This window comes from Eufriesea mexicana, unplaced genomic scaffold (assembly GCF_001483705.2).
Source record: "Eufriesea mexicana isolate 0111107269 unplaced genomic scaffold, ASM148370v2 scaffold14846, whole genome shotgun sequence".
Lineage (NCBI taxonomy): Eukaryota > Metazoa > Arthropoda > Insecta > Hymenoptera > Apidae > Eufriesea > Eufriesea mexicana.
Window position 1 is genome coordinate 1,541,632 of NW_016922283.1, and position 16,187 is coordinate 1,557,818.

The window sequence follows — 16,187 nt, forward strand, 5'->3', positions numbered from 1 at the left end:
ATGGGGCATCTGGTATCAATACGAGGGTCTGCGGCCCTGGTCGTCCTTGGTACCATCGCGCACACGACTGGGGTATGGGCCTTGTAGTCGGACATTGCATATCGTACCTACGGTCAGACCCCATGGGATGATTCCTTAATTGGTTTCTTCCCCATGTGGCAAGGGGAACGGCGTGGCCGGCTACAAGGCCTCGCTAGGGACCTTCGGGTTGATTCTGGGTGTTTTGTCAGTTTGTTCGGCTACTTTGAAAGACGTGTAAGCCACGGCGAGGCCGCCAGTGACTGGGGTGGGCTAGGCTCGATCGGGAAGGTGCTGAACCTGGAGTTGTCTTGTACACGGGAGTACTTCTCGTATGCTAGTCAGTCTTTTGAATAATCGCGAACATGCTCGGGCGCGTCGCGATTGTAGCTTACTCTTTCTTGTCTCCCGTCTTTCGTATTTGATTCCCCAAGTTTTGGGGAATTAAGGAATGTTACAGCATGCTGAAATATAGTATATTAGGGTTGTGTCAGTAAAGTATAAATTTTAGTGTACCAATCCGAAACCCTTTTTGTAGGACACGATATATAATATAGTGTCAGAAGCTGCACTTTGAGTTCTTTTGCTACAAGTTGGATTATATATCTTTGATACAAATATCTCCAGCAGGTTGCGCCACTACGGCGCATATCGATGCTGGATGAGTAGCCACCACCAGGTTGTGAGATATAGTAAACGGAATCGTTTACCAAAAAGCAATTTTTGGAAAACGATGTCAAGCTTAGGTCTACGTACAAAATTCACGATATTTGTTGTATATTGGAAACATGCAATGTTCTTTTGGGCTTCCAAAATATAAAGCGAACAGAGATTCTTCTAACGAAATGTAAGTTTAGAGATTATATTTGGTATACGTTTCACAATTATTTGCTTATCTGTAGGACATCAAGGCCACAAGACGTTACTGTAATAAGTTTTCGGAGATTGTTGTAGCATGCATTTTGTCGTACATTACCAATAAAATACGAAGATACTCATCGAATCGGATTTTAAAAGGAGCTTACAGTTATTGAAATGGAAATTTATGATCCATGGTACTTGGTTAACTTATTACGCGACAGGGTAACAGGGTCTTAAACTATTAATGGTATTAATAATTTAATATTATTAATATAACTATTAGAACTAAGTTCACGATTAATTGTATACAGTATTGTATTTTCAGCCACGTATATTAATTACTGACCTAATATTTTATATACTTTATGAGGTTTTAGTCTGCGCGATACCGTACTTGCAGCAATGAAAGCGTTGGCACGGACGATTGAAAAGCGCGTTCCCGAAACGCCGGGCGAAATAGGTTCTTTCAGGCATATCTCCGTAATACTTAATCTTCGTAAGTTGTGAGCGACATAATCCTTGACGTTGCACGGTTATGACGTAATTATGATTACCTATGATGGATGAGACAGCATGCAATTTATGTCAGTACCTCTCACCTTTGCTTCAATAGACGAGAACAACTTTCGAGCCCGTTCCACTTCGTCAAAGCAATTGCGGTAGGCTGTACTATTTAACGATTAATCACGAGAATTGCCTACGCCTGCAAAGATTGGTGTACGAGCAACAATCCCTTTAATAAAATTGGGTACCACGATCAACGAATTTTAATTCCATCTTGTATACCGAGATTTAGACGTCCATTTACGATTTTAATTAATGATCGGATTTAATTACTGCATTCCTCTTCCAATAATGCTATTTAAGTTTTAGCAAATATTAACTACAATGTCGTCACTTTTCTTCACTCTCTAACCCATGGAGGTTTACCAGCGTAGATGTTCAATGGCACAAATTTCCATCATAGTTTTACGCGAGCCTACATTATACATCGTAATTGCTGTCACACTCGTGTGACTCAGCTACGTGCTACGTAGAGCAACCCGAATTAGAAACTTTTACGGTGAACGTGTTAAACGGATTATAACAGTCCTCTCAATACATTCGATGAATATTTCCAAATTAATCGACTATCAACACATTTACCACAATTCTCAATTCATGTCGAACTTTATATATCGCGGCAACGGAATCTCTGCATTCAATGCATATTCCTAAACTAATTACACAATGCACATCATCAAATGTTACCTAATTCTTCGTTGAATCGGAAGAAATAAATATTTTCTATGAATGAATATTTATCAATTAGTTACCTAATATATTTCATCGAAAGCGCTAGTTCAAACCCTCTACAGGTTCCATAAATAATTGACCATTTATAAGACCAACAAAACACATATTGTAAATGGAACAACCAAAGGGGACAAAATGACTTGCTTTAGATCTACTATCTTCACAATTGCCGAGAGTCTGCGGTTGCTCACGGCAAAATTAACGCAATATCGTACATTTTCCATCATTCACAAGTGGTTTTACGAAGGATACCGAAAGAACAAGGATTGAATGTGCAAAGCCCAGCTAAGTAGGGGAGACCTTGGGTGACGCGTTGGGCCCTTAGTATGATAATATATGGGCACGTTAATACTTAGCACTCAACGATTTTTTGGCTAGAGGAGAGGAAAAAATCAATGATTCTGTATTAAAAAACTGACGATATATTTTTGAGCAGTAAATAAGGAATTGTAAAATAATAGAGTTGTTGAATCATTTGATTTCGATACCTTACTCTGTTAAATTACATAAAATTTGATATATTAATTAATATTTATTTTCCAAATTTCATGAAATGGTGACTGAGGGTCACCTCTCGAGTGCAAAGGGTTAATATATAGTTGGAGTAGAAGACAGTTACAGTCGAATCGAGTTGTAGAGTTAAGTGTAAAATTCGAACCGTGTTGTAACATTTTAATACTGCATTGGGCGTTGCAGTAAGCCGAGAAATAATTTGTGGTCTTATTGTCATTCACACATATTTATATTGTTGTTACCAATCAATATTACCACCATCCAATCTCTATATTTATATCGACTTTTATTCGGTCGTATCATAGTTACGTATGCTCTTATGATTTCATTATACCGATTTAACACTTTGTGCTCGAAAGAAGCACTTCAGTCGGCGTTTGATAAAATTTCATAGCTCAATATTCATAAATATTTGAAATTCAAGATAATGTAAATGCGAGGTACCGAAATCAAGTATGTCTGCGTGTTAATTACCACACGATTTCTTATTCCTGCTCAGAAAGTATCGTCAGCTTTGTAACAGAAAATCTTTGAACTCCTATCCTTCTATGGACAAAAAATCTTCGAGTGCGGATAGTTAACTGTCAGCAATAACGTATATGATATTCAGGTACTCATTTTATTTCGACAGATCATATGCTAACAATGTATACTAATCAGGTAGCTATTTAAAATTTCTAAGCAGAAGTATAAGTTCTATATTCTTTTCATCCTTTATGCCATCTGTATCACTCACAGATTCCTTTCACATATTCTATGTTAAATTATCTTACGATTATCTCGTGAGTCATAACCAACGTTCCAATCTTCTTCATTTCCCAGCCAAATTCTTGGGAAACTTGCAACAACCAACGTTGGAAGTTCAAAGACAAATGAACCGAGAAATGTGAAACTTGGAACACAGCAGTGGGAATGTGAGAAAACATCGATCTTGAGAATATATGCTGTACCACGAATGTTGAACAAAGGCGAAAATATGTTTGCTATGCAAGAGATGGTTAAGATCGTTGATTACAAATTGAATACCCCTCATCCTCAGCAGACAGGCATTCTAAAATAGTTTGACAGAGGTACGTCCATAAGTTGCTGGTTATAGTGACTCAGGATTACCTATCCAAAGTATTCCTTACAACTCCAAATGCCTCACCAAGCATGATACAATTCTCAACCTCCACGAGAGAGCCACGATCTCATTGCTTTCTATATATTCCTCAGAGAACAAAAGGATTACCGCCCCATCTTCCAACTTTCCTTCCAGAATTTCACCTCTCTCCTCCCTTGAAAACGCCGTCGCTATATTTAGGTTCGTGACAACGTGGATGAAGCGAAACTCGTGACCGTTGTCGTCACTTGCGAGGGACATGGTATCAGCCACATTAAGCATAATGTAACGGGTATAAGTAAAGATTTCACTCTCTCCGCACAGCTACCTCTCGCTGGCTCCTATTTCGCTCTCCCTTTTTCCCCCTTTCTTCTCAGTGCCCTCTTTCCCCACCGAATTGACGTAGCCAGACGTGTCAGAAATCTCTTTATGGACGAGCTTCCTGTCGAAACTACCTCTAAAAACGTCCACCATGTGCACCATTGACGGAAGCAATTAAACAGAGCCTAGAAAGTATTTGCTCGACCTCCGCGACACAGAAGATTTTCTCCGGGTACCTCTTTTGTTTCCTTTCGCTAGGATTTTGACGAAATCTTCGCTAACTTCAGTGGAGACTTTTGATAAATGATTGCTTGTAATTTTCTTGCATTTCGCGAAGAATTTATTGGTAATTTTTGGTAGCAGGTTGCTCGAATGTTTGTCGTATACTCTGGGAATCTTATTGGAAATTATTGGTGGACGTTGGCTGAAAACTTTTGCTTCAATTCTTTAGAGAACAGTTGGTGTTCACAGCTGTAAAAAGTATTGTAATGTATCTAATGACCTCTTTAAGATTTAAAGCTATTGTTTCTATTAGAAAAGTTACGAACAGAGCAATTATTATTGTGATAATTTGAGTTCGTTCCCCTGAATATATTTGTGCGTGTCTGATTGCATGTTCTAAGCGAATGCTGACAAGACTTGCATATAGAGTACGTTATTCATTCGGAAAAATACTCGCCCGAAAGTTTTACACGCAATCTGCATTTACACGAGAATCGTATTAGCTTCTGCGAAGAAAAAGTTAACTGCATTTGTTGGGTATGATTATGTGCACGATTGCCCATATTTATAGGATAATCTACTTCTATTTAAGATTAGAGTGATCTCTCAGTTCACGGGAATTTGCAAAGTGTCGGTGAATTAATTTTCTAATGAATTTAATTTCAGTTTTAAACGAAGTAATTCACTACTTCCTACGAAAAATAGTTATCTACATTTAGAAATAGTCGCTTGTGATATCTTCACAAAATATCAGTTTATTGAATAATGGTGTGAAGAATATGAATTGCAGAGGATATCCTTCTTAATTACTACTAGCCATGGCTAACTAATTCATCTAAAACCACATAGCTAGAAATAAATTTTATCTCGAGATCACGACTGTGGATTAACTACAGAGGTCTTTGATCTAGCATTTACCCCAGTATAGCAAAAATCTTAAGAAGTGTTATACGCAATATCATATTATGAACGTTATAATGCGCTAATTAATAATACGTAGGAAGCACGAAATAAAGGATTTTAAACAATATCACCATTTTCAATATCCAATATCACCAGGAAAATATTTTTATTTCTAAATGACGAATCCACTTCTTTCTGACCACTGTGTACATACAAATTGAAGTAAAATTATTTACTACTTATACGGGAAAGTACACAGCAAAGTTTGCCTTAATTCAATCCTAAATGTACATGTAAATATTCATCTCAGACACAATAAATTACGAAATTAGTGGCATGAAACCAATAAAGAACGAAAGTAAAGATAACTAAAATCGAATAATTCTTGCACTGTACATCTACTCATAAATTTCTGTCTTAGACACAAAAGAGATCGAATTTATTCATGGAATGATACAACAACAATTACACTATGTGACAAAATGATGGTACACTCTATAATTTTCAGTTTTCCGAGCAACTTCAGCGGTATATGTCTGCAAAAAGGAATTAATTTTGATTATGGACAAATTTGATTGTGCAGGGGACATTAGAAATACACAAAGCAATTAATAGAAACTTCCAAGAAACAGTTACTATTTTTAGAATATACTGTAACGAAAAGAATTAAATTAGCATAGATCAAATACTATTCCTTATTTATTTCATAAACCTGACATGGCGAACAATATTTGCTCTTAGATTCGGATTCATCAGATGGAATTGTAAATGATTTTAAAAGCGAGACTTTTAAAAATCGTATCCTCATGTTCTATCTATTTTGATACATACGTCTTGCGTTATGCATTGCCGTGATCTCTCAAGTAAGCCGGTAAAATCTGTAGAGAGAATTGTATATGGTAATTAATGTTCGTTTGCGGTGTTAAATACTGTGGACACTGAGCGAATACGTTTGTGACATGTGTGTACAATGAATTTCAATATAAGGGAAATTAAAACCTGCAAGGTGTGCTGTTTTTCGTCGCGTACTGTACGATAACATCGTTTCGAAGTCAAGACAACTTCCTCCCCGATTGTCAACAGCCACAGCCCGGAATGACGTCATTAGTTAAGAAGGGTACAAAATTTGATCGTCCTATAGTTTTCTAATGTCTTCCTGTTCCCCGAATCAGTCGTAGTTTCTCGGTGTCTACGTCTTGATGACGGCGTAGAATGTAGCTCAAACCTCGTACATTAAATACTAATTAATTGGATGCATTGAAGGATTATGGATATATTAAAGACGAAGGAGATATAATCGAGTCGCGAAAAGCAATGCATAACGGAACGACGAGCGGTTTTATTGAAAAGGGCGATGAAAATGGAGGATAGAGGGCAAGGCTAAAGGGAAGTTGCACTCATGAAAAGAGAAAGGTGTGTGCACCTTCTGCCTCTCTGTCCTTTCGCTCCTCTGTCCACTATTTTTCGTCTGATTATCAGGATTGAGGACTACGGACTCCGGTTACCTGGAATCGAATGCAAGGGTGAAAAGTGCACTTGCTTAGCAGTTGTTGAATGGGAAGGGTTGAATTTGAAAGAAGTGATGAAGTCAGCGATTGGTTTGAGCGTTTGTAGTGCACTGGTTATTACGGATGAGTACTGTAAGTATTACTTGATAGTATTAAAAATACTTCATTAATAAACTGTGTTATCTAATTCAGCAAATTAACCAAGTCGTGTTTGCAAGCCACGCGGGTGTATATGATTTATAACATGCTTTTGAATGTACCGCGCATATTCTGCTTGAGAAGTACGAGTAGAATTATTTTATCTGACTAAATAAGTACTGTCCCATTTTGGAATTAATTCAATCACGAATATGATTGAAATCTGCCAATTTGTTAATACTAAGAATATTATCAGTCATCATATTAACCACTACTATTATAGGCGATATTCTTGACTAATGACGATTATAATTGTTAGTAATAAGTTCACAGAGATATTGTGCTCCGTTTTGTTAGCTATATGTCTACTTTTAAAAAAGTAATTTTAAAGCAATTTTCCTTGATCTCCTGATTAAGTGAATTGTCATCACTAGTTTGAAGAAACTTTGTATTAAGTGTCTTCCATTCCTGACACAATTTTGGTATAAAATTCCCTCATTCCTTTCCCATTTTTCATTTCCAAATGCGCGTCGTAGCAGAAGCTCGAAGCCGAACATTGAAATTTGCAGTACAAAATCTGGAATTACGCGCCAACAGGCGTAATCATATTCAAGAGAAAAGGGAGGAAGTGTATCGTGCAGGGATCGGTGATTCTTCGGAATGATCCATTGAATTCTTGCCCTCTGTTACCGTCTTCGCCGACCGCAAGCTTTATCTGTATTGGATGGCACATCTAGAAGGAAACAGAGATTATTCAGGTATGAAATTCTTATGTTCCGCCACCACAACGTATCGCTGCAAAGCGTAGTACACCAAAGCAGAACACTGAATATCAGCAAATACCACCGCATTGCACAGCAAACCACACCACTGCTCACGAAAACACCACTCCGAGTAGCACTGTCAACATAGTACAACACTTCCGTTCCCGGCAGCTTGTTGGATACAACCGCAAGCAGAGCAGAGCATGGCAGAGTCTAGCTGACAGTAGTTGGACGCAGCATGGCGCAGGAGAGCACATCGGAACCCAGTAGTGCGCCGAGCACCAACTGACAGCTGCGAATGCTGCTAACCACCGTAACCTAAATTAACCACAGCAGGGCACAGCAGAATGCGGGAAGGCGCATCAGAGCATAGTAAATCGCCGACTGCCACCAAATATCAGCTAATTGAACCGTTTGGTATCCTAACCTAACGTAACCAAACTTAATCTTCCGTTACCTAACCCCAGCTACCCTGTCATACCTAACCGAACGTCAACAGTGCGCAGCGGAGCGCAGAATACCAGCGAACAGCAGCGAGTAGCACAGACTCCTATAATGTGCCGAATACAACCGAATAACAGGGAATGGCACATGTTCCTAATCTAACCCAACCTAATCCAGGCTAACATATCCCACCATAACGTATCCAACCTAACAACAACAGAGTAAAGCAGAGCGCCGGAAGCACTGCAGAGCGCGTCAGAACACAGCAGATCGCATCATGGCATATCAGAGCACAGCAGAGCAATGCTTATCGCCGAATGTCACCGAATATCACAGCCTAGCACAATAAAGGAAGAGCAACGCCTCTACATCAGAATACAACGGAGCACGGCTTGCGTTTCGCAGAGCGCTGAGGAGATCTGTTGATCGACGAATAGAAAAGACTAGTGCGAATTAGCATAGCTTAAGGACAGCTATACCCCAAACACCTACCCCACTGCAGTATAGAATAGTAGAGCGCAGCAGAGCGCAGCATCGCACCACAGGGCGTAGCAGATTTCAATAGATCAGAGTAAAGCTCAGGACACAACGGAATATAAGTTAATAATACTGGTACCTGGGCTAGCCTATCCTGAACGAACCTAAGCATGGCAAAGCAAAGCGGAGCTCAATAGAGCACGGTAATACGACGAATACCACCGAATAGCAGTGGTGCACTCAGACACCCAACGTAACCCTACCTAGCATAATCTAACTTATATCAAACAGATCACAGCGATGCGGAAAGCAGAAAAGCGCATCACAGAGCAGCAGAACACAGTGAAACGCCGAATTTCCCCCGAATAGCAGCGAGTAGCACAGATTCCTAACGTAAGCCTCCTTAACATAGCCAAACGTATCCTACCCTACCGCAAGAAACCTAACGGCAGCAGTGCAAGGCAGAGCCCTGGAAAGCGCAACAGGCCTCAGTAAATAGCCACAATCATCGAATTACATCGAGAAATACAGATTTGCTGCTTAACCCAAAATAACCGATATAAGCCAGGCATACCCTACCTTAACATAAAATGCTTCCCCTAGCCTAACTATAGCAGGTATCACCAGAACGCAGAAGAGCACAGCAGATGGCAGGGGAGTAGAGATATCAGACAAAAACCACAGAATAGCAGCGAAAACACAGATTCCTATCCCAAGCTAACCTAACCATAACTATCCGTAATAGAGCACGGCACATTGCAGTAAATGGTAGCCGATAGTGGCGCAGCTCAATAAGGCGCCGAATAAAGCTGGTGGCAGTGAATTGCTCTGATTCGTATCCTAACATTTTCCAACGTTACATATCCTAACCTTACGACAGTAGATCATATCGTTGAGAAACGTGACGCAACAGAAACCAGCAGTGCATAGTGAATCGACGCAAACCACCGTATAGCAGCGAACAACGCAGACTGCTGCCTTATCCTAACATGACATAACCATATAAGTACCACCCTTCCTAACCTAACCTGAGCGGAGCGTTGCAGTGTACACTAAAGTGCAGCAAAGCGCAGCAATCTACACTTAGGAGACAAATGCGAACGAATAGCGTCATTGCCATTGGATTAGTCAATTCACTGGTCATGAAATACAATAGAAATTGCAGAAAGATCAATGGGTGTGTGAATTATGGCTACATATATTAACAATTCAGTACTGAGTTTATTCACCCATGCAGTACCCTAACTATTCGAATAATCTACCCACTGATCATTCATACTCTGTAGCAATTTAAGAATGATCAGGGAAAATATCAATTATCACTTCTTGAGATACGTGCAATTGAGAATACAGTGCTGGAAGTACCCAATTACATACTGCTATAGACATTGTATTAATCGATTAATCGTCCATATATATTCCGTGGCGATTCTAGATCTATCAAAAGATTCACCAATTATAGCCAGAGTAATTGAGTTTGTACGGTACAGGGCTCTGTATAGCTGTCTACGCAGTTCGATAACCATTCGACTAATCTACACATTGATAATTCTCATTCCATAGCAATTCAACAATGATCAATGTATGTATCATTTGTTGCTTGTGACATTGAAGAATGATAATACATTGCAGGGTATACCCACTAACACAGTATCATTGGGAATGAATTAATCGTCGCACTGATCGTATAAATTCCATGGCAATACAAAAATTTCCAGTGGATTGATCAATTATTGCAAGAGACATTTTCAATTGAGAACAGAGTAAAAAGTAGGGTAATATACAGACTACCAAAGCAATTGGATTAATCTACACATTGTTAAATTTCATTTTATAGCAATCCCAGAAACATCAATGGTCAGATCATTTATCGCTCGTGATAATAAGAAATGGCAATACAGTGCAGAGTATATCCACCTATACAGAACTATAGCCATTGTATTAATATATTAACTGATCACTAAATTCTCTAACCATTCCAATATGTTCAATGGATAGATGAATTATGCCTACAAATATTAAGAAATTGCAGTTCAGTACAGACTTCATATAAACACACAGTGGTTTAGGGATTGATCTAAACAATTGATTGATTATAAAATTTCTATGGCGACAGTGGAATCATCCAGGCATAGATAAATTTCGGCTACAGACATTAACAATTGACAATGCAGTACTAAATATAGCCATATACATGGTACTGTAGCCATTGGATTAATCTATTTACAAATTATATAAGCTCCACAGCAATTTTAGAATTATCAACGGACCGATCAATTATCGCTAGAAATATTAACATTTGCTAACGCAATGCAGAGTGTAGCCGACTACACATTGCTATAGCCACCGGATTGATCTATCGACACATTTAAATTCTACTCTACTACTAGAATTGTCGAAAGATAGGTTAATTATGGCTAGAGCTATAAGAAATTGACAGTACAGTACTGAGTATAGAAATCTGCACAGTAATATAGCCATTGGACCAATATATCCAATGATCATACAAATTCCGTTGCAATTCTAAAATGGTCTATGTATATTAATTATCGCAATAGCTGTTAACAATTGAAATTACAATGCTGAGAGTTGCCAACTAAACTATACTACTGCCATTTGAGTAGTCTATTCCATGAGGATCTTAATTCTATAGCAAATTCTAGAACGATCAATGTCTAGATCAATCATCACTGGAGACTTTGACAATTAACAAAGCAGTACTGGGTACAGCCATCTACAGAATACCATAACCATTGTGTCAGTCCATACAATAATCATCTATATTCTACAGCAAATTCTGAATGAGCAATGTGTAGATCAATTACGTCTAGAGATTTTAGCAATTGACAAAACAGTACTAAGTAAAGCCTACATTCTACTAAAACCATTGAAATAATCTATTCTCTCGTCATATACATTTCGTAGCAATTCTAGAATGATTAATGTATTGATCCATTATGGGTCGAGATATTAACATTTGGCAACGCAGTGTTGAATACAGCAATCTACACAGTAGCAGAGCAATCGAATTAGTCCACACACTGATCATTTAAATTCTATAGCAGCTCTTGAATGGTCAATACATAAATGATATATCGCTACAGCTATTAACGATTGAAAACACGGTTCTGAGTATAACTACCTACACTCTACCATTGCCATTGAGCTAATCTATTTGCTTATCCTCTAAATTCTATAGCAATTCCAGAATTATCAATTGATATATCAAATACCGCTAGGGATATTGACGTTTCACAATACAGTACGGAGAAAATCCACCCACACAGAGCTATTGCAATTGGATTGACCTGTTAATTGATAACTAAATTCTAGAAGAAGTCTAGGATGATTAGTTTGTGGATCAATTATCGGCCGAAACATTAACATTTGACGCAACATTGCTGTGTACAGCCAACGAATCTGTAACATAGTCTGTAAATTGATGTATCCACCGATCACCTAAATTCTATGACAAATCCAGAATATACAATGGATTGATCAATGATCGTTGCAGATATCAGGAACTGGCCACACAGTAGTGAGTGTAGCCGTCTACACTAAATAACAGCCATCTGCACAGTAATACAGCAGTACGCTTATTCTATTTACTCATCCTTACAATCTATATCAATCCCATTATGATCAATAGATAGATCACTTGATGCCATGGATATTAGCATTTCTCAATTCAGTACTGTGTATAGCCATTCAGACTGGACTATAGACGTTCAGAAAATCTATTCACCGATTATTAAAAATTTTGTCGCAAATACACAATGTTCAATGGATTGGTCAAGTATAGCTAGAGATATTAGCAACTGTCAATGCATTACAGAGTATATCCATCTACACAGGACTGTAGCCATTTTATTAGTCAGTTCGTTGACCATTCAAATACGTAACAATTCCAGAATTAATAATGGACTCATCAACGATCGTTAGATGTAATAGCAAATGAGAATGCAGTACTGAGAACATCCATATGAATAGCCCTGTAGCCACTGAATCAATCTATACAATGATCATAATTCCGTTGGAGTTATGGAATTGTCAATGGATAGATCAACTATAGCTAGCGATATTGAGATTTGACAATGAAGTACTGGGTTCAGCCACCTTCATAGTCGCATAGCCATTGGAGTAGGACACACACTGGTCTTATAAGCACTGTCGCAGTTCTAGAGTGATCAATGGATAGACAAACCGTCGCTGGAGATTGATCAATCACGAATTGCTATAGAGCTTAAATCATCACCGAAGAGTTCACTCCAACGGCCACAGTGCTCCGTTGGTGGATGCACTAAGTACCGTACACTAAATTATATATATATATATATATATATATATATGTGGCCATACTGATCTATATATTGATTACTATAGAATTGGTGTTGAATTTAAATCATCAGTGTATAAATCAATCGAATGGCTTGAGTGCCGTGATCATGGCTGTACTCAGTACTGTTTTGTCAATTTTTAATATCTCGAGCGATACTGGATATGCCTTTTTTCATTCTAAAATTGCTGTATAATATAAGTCTGCAGTGAACAGATTAATCCAACGGATAAAGCACTGTGATGATGGTTGTACACAGTACTATGTTGTCAACGGTTAATATCTCGAGGGCTAATGGATCTGTCTCTTTTCATTCTAGAATTGCTGTAGAATATAAATCATCATTGATCAAATTAATCCAACGGCTACATTGACATATAGGTAGACGCACTTCTCACCGCACTGCCAATTGTATATGTCTCTAGCCATAACCGATTTATACGCTGATTATTCATGTAATACTGTGGAACTCATATCATCAGTTTAGAAATCAATCCAACGGCTACAGCACTGTGGTGATGGCTGTAGTCAGCACTGTTTTCTCAGTTGTTAATATCTCGAGAGAGAATGGACCTGTCCTTCGTCATTCTAGAATTCCTGAATATTCAGATCATCATTCAATATATTTATCAGAAGGTTAGAGTGCTCTGTTGATGGATATACTCAGTACTGTATCAACATATGTCAATGTCGTCAGGGACAGTTGCTCTGTTCATTGATCCACCTACAGTTGCTGAAGATCTTAGAAGTTCAGCGAACAAGTTATTGCAGTGGCTAAAGTATTTTGTACAGGGCTGCACTCAGTTCTGCACTGTCATTTGTCAATATTACTACCGATGCATGATCAGACCATTGATCATTCTAGAACTGCTATGGAGATTAAATCATCAGTGATCAAATTAATGCAACGGTAGCGGTGGCCTGTTAGTGGATGTACCAAATCCCGTACTCTCGATTGTAAATATCTCTTGCCATAACTGTATTGCCGTATCTGTAGAAATGTTGTGGAATTTAAATCATCAGTGGACAAACAAATCAAACGGCTGCAGCACTGTGTTGTGTTGGCTGCACGCAGTACTGCGTTGTCAACTGTTAACGTCTCGAGCAATAAATTATCTGTCCTTCGACATCCTTATATTGCTATAGAACTTAAATAATCAGTGCACATATTAATCCAACGACTATAGTGTTCTATTGATGGATATACTTTGTACTCTATTGACATATGACAAAGACTCCTACGACGATTGCTCTATCCATTGATAATTCTACAAGTGCTAAAGTACATAGATGACCAGCGAAGTGATTAATTCAATGGCTATGGTATTATGTGTGTGCCTATACCTAGTACGGTATCGTCAACTATCAATGCCTCTACGGATATATGTTATATGCATTAATAATTATACAATTGCTATAGAGCTTAAACCATCTGTGTGAAGATTAACCAAACAGCTGCAGTGATCTGTTGATGGAGGGTCCAAGCACCGTGCTGCCAATTGCAAATATCTCTGGCCATAGCTGCTCTTGGCATTGATTAAGCTAGAGCTACTGTGTAATTTACATCATCGCCGAACAGTTTAGTCAAACGTCTACAGTGATCTGCTGAAGATTGTGCCAAGTGCCGTACAGACAATTATAAGTATCCCGAGGCATAAATGTGAGATGCATTGATTATCCTAGGACTGCAGTGGAATTTAAATCATCAGTGGACAAATAAATAGAACGGCTGCTGGACTTCAGTGATTGCTGTACTGAGTACTGTTCAGTCGTCGTTAATAACCCGGGCGTTAATGGTTCTGTCCTTTGCTATTCTAAAACTGATATGGGATTTAATTCTTCATTGAACAGAATAATCCAGCGGCAACACTGCTCTTGTGTTGGACGCACGTATATATAGTGTCAATTGTATATATCTCTTCCCATAATTGTAATGTGCATAGGTTATTCTAGATTTGCTGTGGACCTTAAATCATTAGTGAATAGATTAAACCAACGGATACAGTAATGTGATAATGGCTGTACTGAGTATTGTGCTGTCAATTGTTAGTAGCTCGAGGCATTATGGATCTGTTCTTTGTCATTCTATAATTGCTAAACAATATTAATTTTCATTGAACACAATAATCCGACGGCTAGAGTAATCTGTTGGAGGATGTACCAAGTGAAGTACAGCCAATTTTTAATATCCCTAGCCACAACCGTACTATACATTGATTATTCTGGGACTGCCGTGGAATTTAAATCGTCAGTGAGCAAATTCATCCAACGGCTATAGTATTATGGTCATAGCTGTATTCAGTGCTTTGTTGGCAAATGTTAATATCTCGAGAGTTAATGTAACTCCATTTGCCATTATAGAATTTCTATAGAAATTAAATCATCATCAAAAGAATAATCCAACGGCTAGTGTGCTATGTTGGAGAATGTCCCAAGTACCGTAGTGACAATTTTAAATATCTCTAGCCACAACTGTACGATACATTGGTTATTCTAGAGGTGCTGTGCAACTTATTTCATCGGGGAAGAAATTAATCCAACGGCTACACAGCGGTTCTTATGGCTATACGCAGTACTGTTTTATCAAAGGTAAATATTGCAAGCTTCAATGGATCTGCCTTTTGTCATTCTAGAATTGCTATAGAATTTATATTATGTGTGAAAAAAATTCATCCCAAATCTGCAGTACTGAGATGATGGCTGTACTAAGTGCTGTGATGACATATGTTAATATCTCTAGCGATAGTATGTCTGGAATTTGTCATTCTGGAATTGCTATAGAATTTAAATTATCAGTGAACAGATTAATCCAACGGCAACAATGCTCTGCTGATGGATATTCTAAGTACCGTACTTTCAATTGTAAATATCTGTAACCATAAACAGTCTATACAATGGTTATTCCTGAGTGCCTGTAGAACTTAAATCATCATTGAACAAATTAATCCAACAGCTGCAGCACTTTGATGATGGCTGTACTAGGAACCGTGTTGTCAACTGTTATAATCTTGAGCGTTAATGTATATACCTTTTATCGTTCAAGAATTGCTATGGAATTTATGTCATGAGCGAAAACATTTATCCAATGGTTTCAGTGCCCTGTTTGCGGATGCAATAAGTACCGTAGTGTCAATTGCAAATATCTCTAGCCATAACTGTTGTATACATTGTTTACACTGGAACAGCTGTAGAATCAATTTCATCTGTGGACAAAATAATCCAACGGCTACTGTACTGTGATAATAGATGTACTCATTACTGACAGGACAATTGTTAATATCTCA